This window comes from Herpailurus yagouaroundi, unplaced genomic scaffold (assembly GCF_014898765.1).
Source record: "Herpailurus yagouaroundi ecotype Mexico unplaced genomic scaffold, PumYag 162, whole genome shotgun sequence".
Lineage (NCBI taxonomy): Eukaryota > Metazoa > Chordata > Mammalia > Carnivora > Felidae > Herpailurus > Herpailurus yagouaroundi.
Genome location: NW_024412403.1, coordinates 37,526,264 through 37,542,930, shown reverse-complemented (window position 1 = coordinate 37,542,930; position 16,667 = coordinate 37,526,264). Strand labels below are relative to the sequence as shown.

The 16,667-nt window shown below is 34.0% G+C and overlaps 1 long non-coding RNA gene across 1 annotated transcript; it reads left to right on the top strand.

Moving 5' to 3' along the window:
- Positions 1-3,683: 3,683 nt before the first annotated feature.
- On the top strand, positions 3,684-7,466 carry LOC121035768 (uncharacterized). Its single transcript, XR_005793059.1, has 2 exons — positions 3,684-3,937; positions 7,221-7,466. It is a non-coding gene; the product is annotated as an uncharacterized LOC121035768 (long non-coding RNA).
- Positions 7,467-16,667: the final 9,201 nt, after the last annotated feature.

Below are 16,667 nucleotides of genomic sequence, written 5' to 3'. Positions count from 1 at the left end.
CTGAACCCAAGACTGAACCCAAGTTTACACTGTATATTAACTAACTTGAATGTAAATTAAAAATAAATAAATAAAAATACATTAAAAAAAGAATTGCCAAAAAAAACTGAAAAAAATAAACATGTTTTCCTTCAAAAACAAAAGAGAAATATTTATATTTGAGAGACCATTGAAAGTTAAATTGAAGACTTTACACTTGAAACCAAACAAGAAAGAAATTTGTTGAATTATGCAGAAATGGGAAGAAAAAAATTACTCAACTATATGGAACAATAATCAGAAAATATATAACAACAAAATATTTGGCCCAGATAGAGAAGTAGTAGATTGCCATTTTTTAAAATGTCTATTGGGGCGCCTGGGTGGCGCAGTTGGTTAAGCGTCCAACTTCAGCCAGGTCACGATTTTGCGGTCCGTGAGTTCGAGCCCCCGTCAGGTTCTGGGCTGATGGCTCGGAGCCTGGAGCCTGTTTCCGATTCTGTGTCTCCCTCTCTCTCTGCCCCTGCCCCGTTCGTGCTCTGTCTCTCTCTGTCCCAAAAATAAATAAAAACGTTGAAAAAAAAATTAAAAAATAAAAAATAAATAAAATGTCTATTTACTGTTGAAAGCAAAAGAGTGGGGGCGGCACAAGGCGGGTGTGGGGACAGAGGATCAGAAGCAGACTCTGCACTGACAGCAGAGTAGGGTGAACTCAAGAAGGGGAGACCTGACATGAGCTGAAGTCAGACACTTAACTTACTGAGCCACCCAGGTGCCCCTATTACCATACGTTTAATGCTAGAATATGTATCTTTTCTTCCAGGAATTATCTTGAGCTCCAGAACAAAATATTTTACAGTTGATATCCTAAAATCGCCCCTTTTTTATGAAATAACTCATTTTTAAAAATGATTTTAAAGAAGTAAAAGAAACGAAGTTTGCTAATTAAGGATATAGGAGGCCCTTTTAGGAGACCCTAAAATTGGTTTTGCATATTACCCCATTATACATTCACAAATTATCAAAGCATGTCTGATCACAAATAGCAGACATTTTAAAGTAATAAGAATATGGCATTTTTAAATTTATTTTGGGGCCAAATATTTCCTTGTTGCTTGCTATATGCAACCAGAGAGAGAGAGAGAGAGAGAGAGAGAGAGAGAGAGAGGGATTACAGAAAAGATTTTTAATAACAATTTCACATATCTCTTATACATGGAATAATAATAATTGGATATTTATCTTGATGTTAAAGTGTCACAAAAAAAACCCACTAAATTTTGAATCCAATGTTTATATTCTATGTTGAAAATTTATAGGTATTTCAAATTAATTCTGTTTTTACTATATGGATATGCACGTTCATGTTACTGAGTATTTATAGTTCATCATTTGAGTCAATTCTTGAAAAAAAACCAAATTTTAACTAATTGGAATTTGAATAAAAACTTTAAAATAAGGGATAATTCGATCATTCCATTTCTTGAGCGATAATCCAAAACAGTTCAAATTTATTAGTAAAACAAAATGTGGGGTTCAGTTTTAAATACTGCAGTCATAGGGGCGCCTGGGTGGCTCAGTCGGTTAAGCGTCCGACTTCGGCTCAGGTCATGATCTCACGGTTCGTGGGTTCCAGCCCCACAGCTCGGAGCCTGGAGCCTGCTTCGGATTCTGTGTCTCCCTCTCTCTGCCCCTCCCCTGCTCATGGTGTCTCTCTCTATCTCTCAAAAATAAATAAATGTAACAAATTAAAAAAATAAATAAATACTGCAGTCATATAAAAATCTTTGATTACAAAGGAAACATGCAGAGTTGTTGTTTTGTTATATTAGCACCTTAGAAAATCCTGTCTAAGAAAATGTATTTACTTACTAGTAATTCTAAAAATAATTGCATTAAATTTGATCTCATGAAGAATTCATAAGATCTAATTTAACATTATTTCTGTTTTTGAAATGCAAGTTTTTTCATGCTGGTTTATAATGAGTTTTCAAAATAGAAATAATAAACTACTATAAATTCACATTTGAAATTAAAGTTTGAAACAATGGTTTAGAATAGTAAAAATACAACATTTTAAAGCCATCTCGTAAGAGTGTTTGGACTTTTTTTTTTACTTTTATTTATTTTTTGTTTTGTTTTTGTTCTGTACTGAAACATGTATTAAATCTGAAAATACATAGATTGGTTTCCTTGGAGAAGTGTATATATCATTGCTTTTAAAATAACGTGGCCTCTATAAGATGTCATGAGAAACAAAATGAGTACAGTTTACATTAACTTAAATTTTTACATCAAATTTTCAACAAAAATTAACAAAAAATGTTATTTTGTTTTATTAAATTTTCTAAATAAAATTATTTTAGTTTCTTCAATATAGTTTTTTAGTTTCTCCAATATAGCCTTTAGTTTCCCCTATATAGGCTTGAGCTCTCAGGGGATTTTCACATGTCCAGAGGATCCAAGTGAAAAATATATCTCACTTCCTTGCTCTGAAGTCAAGAGACTTATTTACTTCCTACACTCTGTGTGTAAAACCTTTCTTCCTACACATCCTCCAGTCTTTCCATCTTGGTGATGGTTTTATTTTGCCCTGATCAGATTTAGATTACAAACCCCTGCTAGGATACATCAATGATTTAGTACCCATTCAGGAAAATATTCTGGAGTCCTATGCTATGTAAGCACCTAGGAGGTGACACATCACTGCCTATTGGTGGTTTTTAAGGTAAATATACCACTCTCACACAAAGAGCACCAATGCATTCTCGCACTCGGATGGGCATCTTCACCACAACCACTCTTCTGTTTAGGAGAGGCATCATACATTTATGAAGATCATCACATATCTATGCATCTTTTACCTTGCTTATATGGATAAGGTAAGTTTTCCTATGTCCCACATTGGGGAAAAGAAAGAAATCTCATTGCATAAAGTAAAGAAGTCATATTATATGAAAAATTTAACATGCCATCAGAAATGAGATATTGATAGGCTTTTAGGTGCCATCTTGTCTGCAATTCTTCTTAGGTTCAACATTGATTTCTATAGCCTTTTCTAGTAGACAATGAATTTTAAATTGTGCCAATAGTAGTTGGCAAAGTTTTATCGAGTGATTGGATGCTTTCATATTTTTTACTTGAACTCTCATCATGCTTTTCTCAAAGTTATATTTTTGTTCCCTAGTTATAAAACCCAAAGATCTAGTCATCAAGATTTTTGTTTTAGTTGTTGTTGTTTTGGGGATGTTGTATCATTTTCATAATCTTGGCATTTCCCCTCTATTGAGGATATGGTAGGAGAGCTCTGTAACCTTGTAAAAGTTAAGGAAATTACAATTAAATAATCCTTTATGGCATATTTCAGGCTGTCCCATGTTCCTCAGAGAATCCAGGTCCAAGATAAGGGTTTGATTTCAAAATTATCAATGTTCCCTAGCATCATAAAACATTAAAACTAGAAGTGATCAGAAAGATCATCTTATCCCTATTACCTTGTTTTATCTGAAAGAAAACAGTTTCAAAATGACAGAGTCTAGCCAAAGTCACAATGTCTGTTAGCAACTGAAGATGGACAGAAACCTAGACCTCCTGATCTCACATAACCTTCTGCAGCTAATTGGCTATGGAATCTTTCATATGTCATAGTAGCTATGGTGCAACAATACATCATCTACCTTGATTAATGACTGTGATGAAAGGCTTGCTTAACACAATGGAAATAAATGCAGCAAGCAGATGTATTAAATTTTAAAAGCTGTAATGTTTATCTGTGGTCTATAAAGTGCAACCATGGTCTTTTTAATCTGCTTATGTTAGTTACCTGGTCGGTTTGGTTTGGCCATGAAGGAAGGAAAAAAAAAAAAAACAACTCAAAGATGAATAATTATGTTGGAAAAGCATATAGTTACAAAGAAAAAAGTCACCTATATGTCAGAGAAAAATGTGTCTATGTTGTGTAAGTGTGTGTTTTGAATTTATATATGTAATAAAGGAAGATTCCATGTGTTCATTTGGAAATACCAAAAGAATAAAAAATAAAGAGGGGCTGAAAAGAAAAATACTACTTGGCTTTTTAGAGTGAAAGTAATATTAATTTTAGACATTTATGAGAGCTCATTAACATTTACAACTAATTACAATGGCATCTAATTTTTTATTGTAACTTTTATTTTTCAAAAGCCTTTATTTTATAATCACTATCTTAATTTGTTCCCACAATAACTATGGGAAATAGTCAAAAGAGATTTTATTTTCTCCCTATTACTGATGAGACAAAAGGGTCAAATGGTTAAGTGGTTTACCCAAATGAATAAACTAGGTTGTTTAGATGTTTGATCTGTAATCACGTATAATACATCAATTAAAAGTTTCATTTCATTACCACATTCTTTATAAAAACATGATCATCTGTAACTCACATGCTATGACTATCTGTGTACTATTATTTATTGCAAAACCTTCATAGTTGTTTTATCTACTCTATTTCTTGTATTCCAAAGAAATGTTCCTTAAAAGGAAAATTTTACCGTGAGTTTTTACCAAATGCATTTTATTTATTTATTTTTATGTTTGTTTATTTTTGAGAGAGAGAGAATCACAAGCAGGCTCCGTGCTGTCAGCCCAGAGCCCAATGTGGGATTTGAATTCACAAAACTGAGATCATGACATGAGCTAAAGTCAAGAGTCTGATGCTTAACTGCCTGAGCCACCCAGGCGGCCCCCAAATGCATTTTATGAATAGTACCCTAAGCAAACAACCTTAAGTCCTCCATACAACCTGAGATCCAATATAATATATGAAAATAGAACTGACCTTAAAAAACAGGAAGCATCAGTGTATACCCAAGTCTACTAAGTATGTACAAATATGCCACCCTTAACAGAGCAGAAATGAGATTGTACAATAATGAGATTGCATTACAAAAATCTCTGTCATTTCCAAATCAATTCTTTTTTTTTTAATTTTTTTTAACGTTTATTTATTTTTGAGACAGAGAGAGACAGAGCATGAACAGGGGAGGGTCAGAGAGAGAGGGAGACACAGAATTTGAAACAGGCTCCGAGCTCTGAGTGGTCAGCACAGAGTCCGATGCGGGGCTCGAACTCACAGACTGTGAGATCATGACCTGAGCCGAAGTCGGACGCTTAACCGACTGAGCCACCCAGCTGCCCCTCCAAATCAATTCTTATTCAAACATACAGTTAGTTCCTGGAGTGGATGACAGACCTTGGGTTAGTCATGCTGTATTAATCCTAGTTTACAGTGTGTGAGTGTAGCAAGTGGGTGTTCTCACTAAGATGTGGATGTGTAGCCATATTTAATTGCTTTGCATAAGGGAGCACTACATTATCAAAACTCAGCAATCTTTTTGTAGTTACTTTCCTATTTCTTGAATCATCATGGCTAGAGATTATGACTTCCTTTTCTCACTACCTAGTTTCTCTATTTCCTTATAGAATCTTGAGTTTGGATAGTTGTGTACTCCCTGGCCCAGTATTAGCCCCCTTCCCTTTGAGCACTGATCTTCCCCAAACCATCTCCATTGTTCTAGAATATATGATTTTATAATGTTCATTGAAAGTGCTGAATTCAGCCAGGTACATTCATTAAGACACCAAGCTTTACTTTTTTTAATGTGACTCTCTAGCAATGTTACTCACCTTGGCAATACTTTATGCAGATTCACAGCTTTTACATTTACCTTTGGGAATTAAGAGACTTTGGCTTTCAGATATTAAATTTCTCATCTGATATAAAGTAAAACATTTATCTAAACTCTAACTTAATCTGTATCTCCTCCTACCAGTTCAGGCCTGTCTGGCAAAAGACTAAAATAATGGAGATAATCATTACTGACCATAATGTTATTAAACTAGAACTCAAGAACAACAAGATAATTAGAAAATATCTAACTGCATGAAAGTTTTAAGAAAAGATATAAATAATTCATGAATAATAGAGGAAATATAAAGGAAATTAAAACAAATTCAACTTTCACACAGTAAAACATTCATTAAGATAACAGGGCATAGGATTAGCATACAGAAATCAATAGCCTTCATTATACACAAAATAACCAGTTAGAAGATACGATTGTAGAGAAAGCTCATTTACAATAGAAATAAAGAAGACAAATATAGTTAGGAAGAAGCTAACATGAACAACAACAAAAAAAAAAAACAAAATATGCAAAACATGTAAGAAAAACTAAAGGACACTCTTAACAGATACACAAGTAGAATTGAATGTTTTGTTTGTTTGTTTGTTTCTTTGTTTGGAGAGAGATATTGTGAGTGGGGAAAGGGACAGAGATAGAGGAGGGAGAGAATCCCAAGCAGGCTCCATGCTGTTACCACTGTCAGCTCAAGACCTGATACAGGGCTTGATCCCACGAACCCATGAAATCATGACCTAAGTCAAAATCAAGAGTTGGATGCTTAACCACCTGAGCCACCCGGGTGCCCCTAGAAAGATACTTTTTGTAGATGACTACATGTTATAAAGGTGTGAGTTCCAATTAATTTATAAATTTAAAGCAACTGCATTAAAAAATAAATAGAAGTTTTTTTTATGGATCTGCACAAATTGATACTAATCAATATAGACAAATAAACATGCAAGAATAGTTTTAAAAAGACAATAAATATATAAGTAGGACTAACTACTAACTCTACCACATATTAGAACAAATTATAATTAATATGTTGAAAAAAATGAAAGAAAAAAAGATTATAAATGGTGGAGTTGCATCTTCTAGAGTAAGATTTTAATGTCAAATAGGAAAGTAAAATTACATATAGTTAGTGGTAACCTCAAATATACTTTCAATTATGGATAATTTCAGGGTAGACATTTTGTGAGTAGGATTATACTTTCTGTGGACAACATTAATAGCTCCTCTAATTCTTCATTAAACATGTTTTCTGCATGACAATTAAATATTTGATAAGTTTTTTTTCTGATCTTTTCATAATTTTCTTTTAAAATATCAAGTAACTCTTGAGTCACAGAGGAATTATTTGGATAGAACAAGTAACTCTGTGATGGTCTCACTTATGGAAATGGGGGAGGAGCTGGTAATATGTAAGAAAACCAAAATAATTTTGTTTTGGGAGTTAGATTTGAAATTGTCCTTAAAGAATCTGAGTAGAATGTTGCAAATATAGTTCTATATATAAGGGTAAAGTTTAGAAGAGAAATTTAATAGAGATTTACAATTTTCTGGTTATCATTTCAGAGGCAGTATATAAAATGGATGTGGATGAGATAACTAAGGGATTGTGTATAGAGAAAAATGAGAATTGAGATTACACCTGGACAATTTATGATTCAATATTTTGTGGTTGGGAAAAGTAGAAAAAGCTAGCAAAAGAGAATCAGAAGTAGGAAGAGAAAAACTAGGAGGGTGTGATATTTCAATGCAATACTATACTTCGGGGGCTTTTCTTGCTGTACATAATAAAAATGGATACCTCTCTCTCTCTCTTCCTCTCTGTGTCTCTCTCATCCTTGTACCGTATGTATCTATGTTTGTGAGTTTGTGTGTGCTCAATAATAATGTAATTTTAATGTGTAACACAGACAAAAATGTTTTATAACATTCTATAGTGCTTATTTCCTAATGCTTACATATTTCAAATTTAGCATGAAAATTTTGTAAGTCTCTAATGAGCTGAATGTGTTGCTTTTTATTCCTTTATGCTCTATTTTACTCTTATCAGATACTGGAGTAAGTGAACATTGTTGACAATTTTGATACATCTCTCCCGCTTTTTTTTTAATAATTTGGCATACACCTAACTAAATGGTTGTTTTTATTGTTTCCTTCTTCAATTGTTTATGCCACAGGCCAATGTCCTTCAAAGTACATTTGCTTTTCCTTTTGTGTCTCATGGAGTAAATGTCAAATGTTCTTGCCTCTTGTGCCTAAGTTGATTACATTTTCCAGAAAAGACAATTTACTTATTTTTTTTTTAATTTTTTTTTCAACTTTTATTTATTTTTGGGACAGAGAGAGACAGAGCATGAACGGGGGAGGGGCAGAGAGAGAGGGAGACACAGAATTGGAAACAGGCTCCAGGCTCTGAGCCATCAGCCCAGAGCCTGACGCGGGCTCGAACTCACGGACTGCGAGATCGTGACCTGGCTGAAGTAGGACGCTTAACCGACTGCGCCACCCAGGCGCCCCCAGAAAAGACAATTTAAGTATGAAGTTAGTTTTAATTTTTTTTTAAGTACAATATATATGCTAGTATGTCTTTGGAAACAGAAAAACTATATTCGTATTCTGAGTATTAATATATCACTGTTCTCCAACATTGATTATTTGGGGATAGTTTGTAATAGATAAAATATTCAATATTCCTTAAAATAATGTAAGGATATTCACAGATTATGCCTTATACACACCAACTAATATTCTCAAATTATCAATATTTATCAAAGGACATCATAAAAGTCATTTCAGATAATATCAACAACAAAAAATTTATGTCTCACGGAAAATAATTACCTTGTGACAATTTCTTTTAAGCAACTTATAAGTCTTGTTCCAAAGAAAATATGACCGCAGTATTCTTTTATCACTAATTTTATATGAGTAATATATGAGTATATTAATTGTTTCATATATAGTATGTATTATATATAATATACACATATAAATTATATAATTATTATTTATAATTGTATATAATCATAGGTTATAATTAAGATCAAATTAAATGTTGCATTAGAAAATTTTTGTTTATATGCATAATTGCATGTTTTAAGTAGGCTCTGAACTTGAATTCATGACACTGAGATCAAGAGTTGGATGTTCTACAGACTGGGCCAGCCAAGCACACTACATAATTGCATTTTTAATGGTAATTTATATACTATGATATATCCTATATGCATTTAATATTAAAATATTTTACATAGATGGTAGGTTTAGTGTTAAATTGAAATATGAAGCTAAACTGTCACTAAAATCATAATCACCAGTTCCTAATATTTTTGTAGCCATAGATGCTTCTATTTGTATGCCTACATATATACATACATATTTATGTTATACTATTGCAGAGAGTATTTGAGGGGGTGGGAGCAGTATCACATTAGTTAAAATGGATCCAAACATATGGATACTTTATTTTTTTAATAAAATTGACAGCCAAGCAATCACTGAATATATATTACATGTAAACCACAGTGTTTTCTATTAGCAATACAAACATTAGTAAAATATGGTCCCTGAGCTCAACGACATCAAAATTCAGGGAACACTTAATGTATGTAACTAACCATATCTCAGAGTTATTCGGCCTGTGTCAGTAATATGGACAGAGGCAGAAATAATTAGTTCTTTCTTTGACATTTGGAATGGCTTCCAAGAAAAAGCAGGTCATGAAAATGAGTATCATTTCACTTGTCTGAAAGAGACAGAAGAGAAATGTGAAAGCCATGAGTAAAGCAGATATGCAAGTAAATAGGGACTGTGCTTTATATTTGCATCATTATGGACTAGTGTAGTTTGGGGGGAATAAAACAAAATTAAAAAGAAGTTCAATGCACTAAGGTTGTAGGCTCACTAAAACAGAAATAGAAGAAAGAGATTGGGAAGAAGAGTTGGTAGAATGAATGCTAAAATGACGTAAGACTTAAGGCAGTAAATTAGGGAAAGGTTTTTATTGCCATTAAACTCTATTTAAAAATACAGACTTTTTCCTGTAGGCAATGTGAAGTTCTGGAAAGTTTTAAACTGTGCTTTACAATGTTTCAGTCTATGAAAGATTTAGGAAAAGGAAGTGACAGCAGGGCTTGCATATCACAAGAACAAGAACTTGATCTGTAAAGGAGGCTATTAAACTTCCAGTGTGAGATTAGGACAGGGTACATGAAAGGAAGATGGAGAGAGTAAAGTCAGTACAAAATACATGGAGATTTTTCTTCAAAACATTGAGTTCATTTATTTAACAAATATTTTATTAATCTTAATATTATTCAAAAAATATAGTCTGTAGTGGATCTTTATATTATGTAAGAAAATTTAGTCTACACTATCCTCAAGGAACTAACAATCTGTTAGAAACTTATGAGCCAGAAATCTCAAATTATATTCTAACTGACTTCAATCAACTATATTTCAAACTTCTAATCTAGGCATTTCCACTTTGAGGCCTTTTGGAATGCAGATTTTTGTTTTTATTATATTTCCTTTATGTACCTGATCTTTAAATTGCATCTACAATCCTTTAAAAATGCAGAAGCATAATAATAAATACTGTCGTATTTTATAGCCTATAAAGTAACATATAATAAAATGCCATGTATATCCACAAAGTAATGGAAAATACATCATCAGTCCAACTGTGCAAGGGAAGCAAGTCAGGTAATAGATCTTGCTGTTTTTAAACACTGTATAGGAATGGTATCACTTATATGTTGTGCATAAATGCACTATATTCACATATAGAATATGTCTGTATACACATTCAACTGAAAAATAAGATGCTAGTTTTTTTCTCACCAACATTTTAATAAATCCAAGTAAATGCATATTTTTTCTTTTTTTTTCAATATATGAAGTTTATTGTCAAATTGGTTTCCATACAACACCCAGTGCTCATCCCAAAATGTGCCCTCCTCAATACCCATCACCCACCCCCCCCATCAACCCTCAGTTTGTTCTCAGTTTTTAAGAGTCTCTTATGCTTTGGCTCTCTTCCACTCTAACCTCGCAAATGCAGATTTAAAAATATGAAAATATCAGAATTTCTAGGTTTTTGATAATCTATATTCAGATAATCATCTATGTAAATCACAGCTTTGTATAACGAATAGTAGATTGGCATTTCTACCACTTAAACAAAAAGATATATATTTTCATTCACATGTGGAATTTGAGAAACTTAATAAAAGACCACAGGGGAAGGGAAGGAAAAATAAGTTACAGAGAGGGAGGCAAACCATAAGAGACTCCTAAATATAGAGAACAAACTGAGGGTTGATGATGGTGGGACCTGGAGGGGGCAGGGAAAATGGGTGATGGACATTAAGGAGGGCACTTGTTGGGGTGAGCACTGGGTGTTGTATGTAAGTGATGAATCACCGGAATCTACTGCCGAAGCCAAGAATACATTGTATTCACTGTATATCAGCTAACTTGACAAAAAATTATTAATAAATAAATTTTTAAAAATAATAAAATAAAAATAAACAAATGCTAGTTATTTGTTGGTTGTAGTATAGCCTCCTTACAAGTGTTTGTAAGGATCTGTTGTTTAACATGTGGAGAAAAGATATTAAAATTTGATTTTATGGAAATTTGATTTTTATATTTTATTGTATATCAGTTAAATCTAAAAAATATATAAAATATTAAAATAATGAACTTCTTTATATTCTTTTCTACACAAAACTGTCAGTAATTTTTGTCTTTCTAAGGGTTTGCATTGTAATGATTCTATAAATCTTTCTTAACTCCTGCAAGGATGGTTGATCTTTAGAATGCCATTGAAAATGAACTTGTGGGACAGGTAATTCCTATGTGGCAAACCTATTTGCACACTGCCATTGCATGCAATGACAAGATATAAAAACTGTCAGAGCAATTCATGTGAAGAACATCATGCCAAATAACATCATAGAGGACCCGTGTAACCAATAACACATTTTTCCTGATCTCTTTAATGCTGTACATGTAACAAATTATCCACCTGATTGTATACTGTAAAATCTACATTTTATTCAAACCACACCATGTGTTCATCTAAACAATAAACACACACACGCACGCACGCACGCGCGCACACACACACACACCACAAAGTTTCCAGTGCATTAAGTTATAGTGAGAAGAAATACGAGACACAGGCAGAGCTGGAGACTCCCTGATAGAGGCAAACCTTTATTAACCCCTGGCACTGCTGCAGTAGTTCTATCGAGCAATTCCACAGACACTTAAATCTAAATTAGTTAATGGTCCTTGTCAGCAGCCTGCAGTTCTAGGGATGCTGCAAAGTATTTTCTTTCTTCCAGTCACAGAGAGCCTTGAGTAGAATGAAGGATATTGAGGAAGTAGGGCATGTGTCATCAATGAAATATATTGGATCTCTAATGTACATCTTCTAGAAACCATTATTAATCCCAAGTTCCTCAGCCTGAAAATCTAGTAGCTGCCAAAAGGAAATAGTGGTAGTGGCACTTAGAGCAACCGAGGCTTAAAAGGTAAATGTCTTCCAGGCATGGACAATTGATAGCTAGAGCTCAAACTAAAATTTCTACTTCTTACTATAAGCCTATTTTAAAACCAAACTAAATTTCAGAAAACTCAAGGACTTTATTACATCCCAGAATCTAGTTACACATGTCTACCTATTGAAAATGAAGTATAAATCTGCTGTGTAACCTTGAGCAAGTACTGAACATTTTTGGTCCCAGTTTCCTCTTCTCTAAAATGAGGATTTAATGCATTAATTATAGGATTATTATAAGTAAATATCTTAGGTACTTTTAATGCCCTAAAAACAGTGCCTGGCACATATGGGCATGATACAAGTGCATGGTAAATCGAGAGAGAGTTGAGAAAGCTAATCAGAAAGTTTAGATCAAATACCTATTTAGCTAAGAAGATGGCATTGAGGCACATCCCAGCCCTGCCATTTACAGGCTCAAGGTTCTCAGACAAATTGCTTAACCTCGGTAAAACTCATCTATGAAATGGAAATCCTATTTGTTTCATAAGGATAACCCTGAGAATTAAAGGTGCAAGAACCTGTAATGTAGTAGATTGAACAAAATACATGTTAAACATGGAAGAGGTAATATTATTCCAGCTTCTATTGTCACTAATTAGTGCTGGGCTCATTTCTAGGTCACTTTCCCTTTGTCATCCTTGTGACCTATGCTGAACCTGATTCAAGCTTCTGTCAACACTTTTATACCAAAAGCCTTTCTAGGCAGTGCTTATGTAGCACTGGCCCAGTGGAAATGAAACTGTTAAAAAGAAAAACCTCAGGATGCAATAGCCAGAGGCATGTCTGAAAGTATAACCCAGAAAGTTACTTAGAATCCATGACTTTTGAAAAGTGAAGAAGACTTTCTCTGGTAGAATTCAACTTAGAAGTTACTCTTTTTCTATCAAAAGCAGGAGCCAAAGATTTATGGAATAAATAAGATGCAGTTCCATACAACACAGAGGTATAGTTGATGAAGTCTCTACATTTGAGTTTGAAGAGTAAGCAGTTGCAAACAGAGGGCATGTAGTTAGTACCCATGAACCACCATTAAAAAATGACCATTTGACTCAGATTAATTTGCGATGAAGAAAAGAGAGACATGGATGAAAAAATAAGATATTCTATAGAGGATTAGGTAAAAGCATTGGTCTTAACTACATCTAAATGAAGGGCACCAATTTCTTTATATAAACAGCTGCATGTTAACATGATAGCTATGCTAGATATTATGTGGTATTGCTTGAGTGACAGTGTTTGTGCTGTGTACATATGTGTTGTGTGCATGTGAATTGCAAAAAACTAATACAGAGGCAAGCAAAGATGAAGTAATACATATATAGAAGTATCTTTGAAGGGTTAAGCAGGAAAATCAAAGTTCAAAAAATTGAAGTGATCGTGCCAAGGACATCACGGGTAAAGGACAATGAAGAAAGTGTGGCTCAAGAAAGTTAACTACTTTTCCTGTTGTCCTTTCAGTAGACAACAAGATATGTATATATATTATATATTATAATGTAATATGTATATATATTATATATGTATATATTATACATATACACGTTATATGTATATGTTATATATATTATATATACATACATATATATATACATACATATATACATATATATACATACATACATATATATACACATATATATCATGTATACATAATGTAATACTACTCTTCCATGAAAAAGAATGAAATCTTGCCACTGGCAACAACATAGAGTGTACTATGCTATGTGAAATAAGTCAGTCAAAGGAAGACAAATATCATATGATTTCACTCATGTGGAATTTGAGAAACACAACAGATAACATAGGAGAAGGAAAATCAGATAAAAACAGAGAGGAAGACAAATTGTAAGAGACTCTTAAATACAGAGAACAAACTGAGGGTTGCTGGAGGGGAGGTGGCAGAGGTGATGGGTTAAAAGGGCAACAGGCATTAAGAAGAGGACTTTTTGAGATGAGAACTTGGTGTCATATGTAAGAGATAAATCACTGGGTTGTACTCTGAAGCCAAGACTACTCTGTATATTAAGTAACTTGAATTTAAATAAAAAAATTAAAATAAAAATTGAAAATAGGTCCACATGGATAGAGTACAAAGATGGATAAATTGAAAGGGAGCAAAAGTATGTCATGATATGTAATTTGGAATTAATATCAAATATTGTAGGAAGCCACTGGATTGTGAGCAAGGAGTAAAAGAGTCTTAGAAGATCACATGGATGGTGTAGTGAATCTGTTTGATGCTCTGGTCAGATAGCTTTTTCTGAGCAGTTGAACCTATTCCTTCTCAGAATGGTTGCTGCTGCTGTGTTAGCTACTCATGGCTCAAAGTTGCCCTCAGCCATAATGTTATGTTCCTCCTGCCTGAAGGGACTCCATAGGCAAAATGACTGACTGACACAGAGATATACAAGGTTGGCCCATGGGGGCTCTAGCCATGTGGAATAGTTCATTCTCCAGTGCAGTCTGAGGGTTGAAGGTACACTTGAACTAAACCATATATTGGTTTGGGTTTTCTCTCCTGTTCTATTCAGAACTTGTCATTTCCTTCCTCTGGATAGCATCCCCTTGGTGAACTCATCCAAAAGTACAAGAATTTCCAAGTAAGAATGAGCTTTTAGAGAATCCAGCTTAAATAAGTCATTTATGTATAGGATAGGCCAGAATGGAAGACAAAAAATTGCAAAGAAGAGTTAATTCTAAAATCCAAATTCTTATGGAGTTCTTATAAAGATGAAAATAATGAGGACCAGAATAAAGGCATAGCAGTTAGACTAGATAAGATGGGTATAATTGCCAGGGTTATTGAAGGCTGAATTGACAGGACCTAGAGATATGGGCTGAGGGAGAAAAAACTATAGAATAGGTGTCTGCATTGGGGACAGGAAATGAGATCAAAGATAAAGTACAAAAATATAAAATCAAACAAGAAGGTCCTGTACTAACAAATAATAATAGTGGGCTATGAACTGAAGTGTGTGATTAACTCAGCTTTCTGTTTTCATACCACTGAATTTGGAACAAGAGTATCAGAAAAGAGGTAAAAGTAAGCAGAGTAAATTTGTGGAGGAAGAGGAGAGAAAATATTCTATACTCTATGCAAAAGTAGCAAACTCAGCTCCTAATATATAACCAATAAGTGTCAATTTTCCCTTTTCATTCCTAATCCCCTTATTGCTGTGATTGCATCTGATTGTACATTGAGTAGTCAAAAATTCTACTATCAGTTTGCACAGTTTGCCTAATCCCTAATATCAGTGTTCTTGAAATTGCTGTTTGCTACTGTCAGTGGGTTTTTTTGTTTTGTTTTGTTTTGTTTTTGTTTTTGTTTTTGTTTGTTTTTTGGCATATCAGGTATCTACTTCTACACTACAGACTCTATTGGCCTCAGGCTCTCTGCTTTACTATTATTGCCTGATTCAGCCAATTTACCACAAACTTGTGGTAAATTTGTATTCTATCAATGACCAATGGACTATTTGCCTTCACTACCAAATATAATCACTTAATCAATCAATGTATCTTATGGTAAGCTTACAATCCCACCTTCCTTGTGTGAGTGGGGTTAAGTGGGAGGAAATCCTCCCATTCTTCATGACGTTCTCTAGATTGTGATCCCTAGAATTTTACATCTTGGTTGTTGCTGGTTAGCTGCAAAACAAGGCAAACCATAATTAGATATTTAAATTGTTTTTGGTTCCTTAATATACAGAAGAGGAAACCAGGTCTCTAATGAGTAATTGGTGTATATAAAGTGCACATGCTACTCAAGTGGGAAAAAAAGATAGACATCATTATATTTGGATTGCTCTAGCTTCGTGTTTGACTATTTTGATATCACATACATGAGTCATGACCACAACTTCTCATAGGGAAGATCCAATTCCAACAGCAGAATTTCAGGCCAAAATGACTTGTGGACTATATAGAGACAACAAATTGAAGAAAGTTATCAAACAAATGAGCCAGAAAGAGACTGCACAATTAAGTATATAGTAGCTAACAGTAGCTTAAGAGATCGTACAGAACCAGAACATGATGCCACACTGCTTCTTGTAATCTAGATCAGATGTCATGCATTTCTCTCTCAAGTCAAATAGCTAAAGGCAGACCCTGAAATGAGAACCTGAGGGAGAACTGGGAAGAGATTGAGATTGAGATGCTGACTCATAAATCTATCCTTCTGGGGAGACTGGGGAGCTCAGTAAGTTGAACTGGTCAAGCTCTTGATTTCAGCTAAGGTCATGAGTTTGAGCTCTGCATTGGGTTCTGCACTGACAGTGGGGAGCCTGCTTGGGATCTGTCTCTCCTTCTCTCTCTGCCTCTCCCCTTCATGCATGTGTGTGCACACTCTCTCTCTCTCTCTCAAAATAAATAATTTTTTTAAACCAGCTTTCTGGGGCACCTGGGTGGCTCAGTTGGTTAAGCATCTGGCTTCAGTTCAG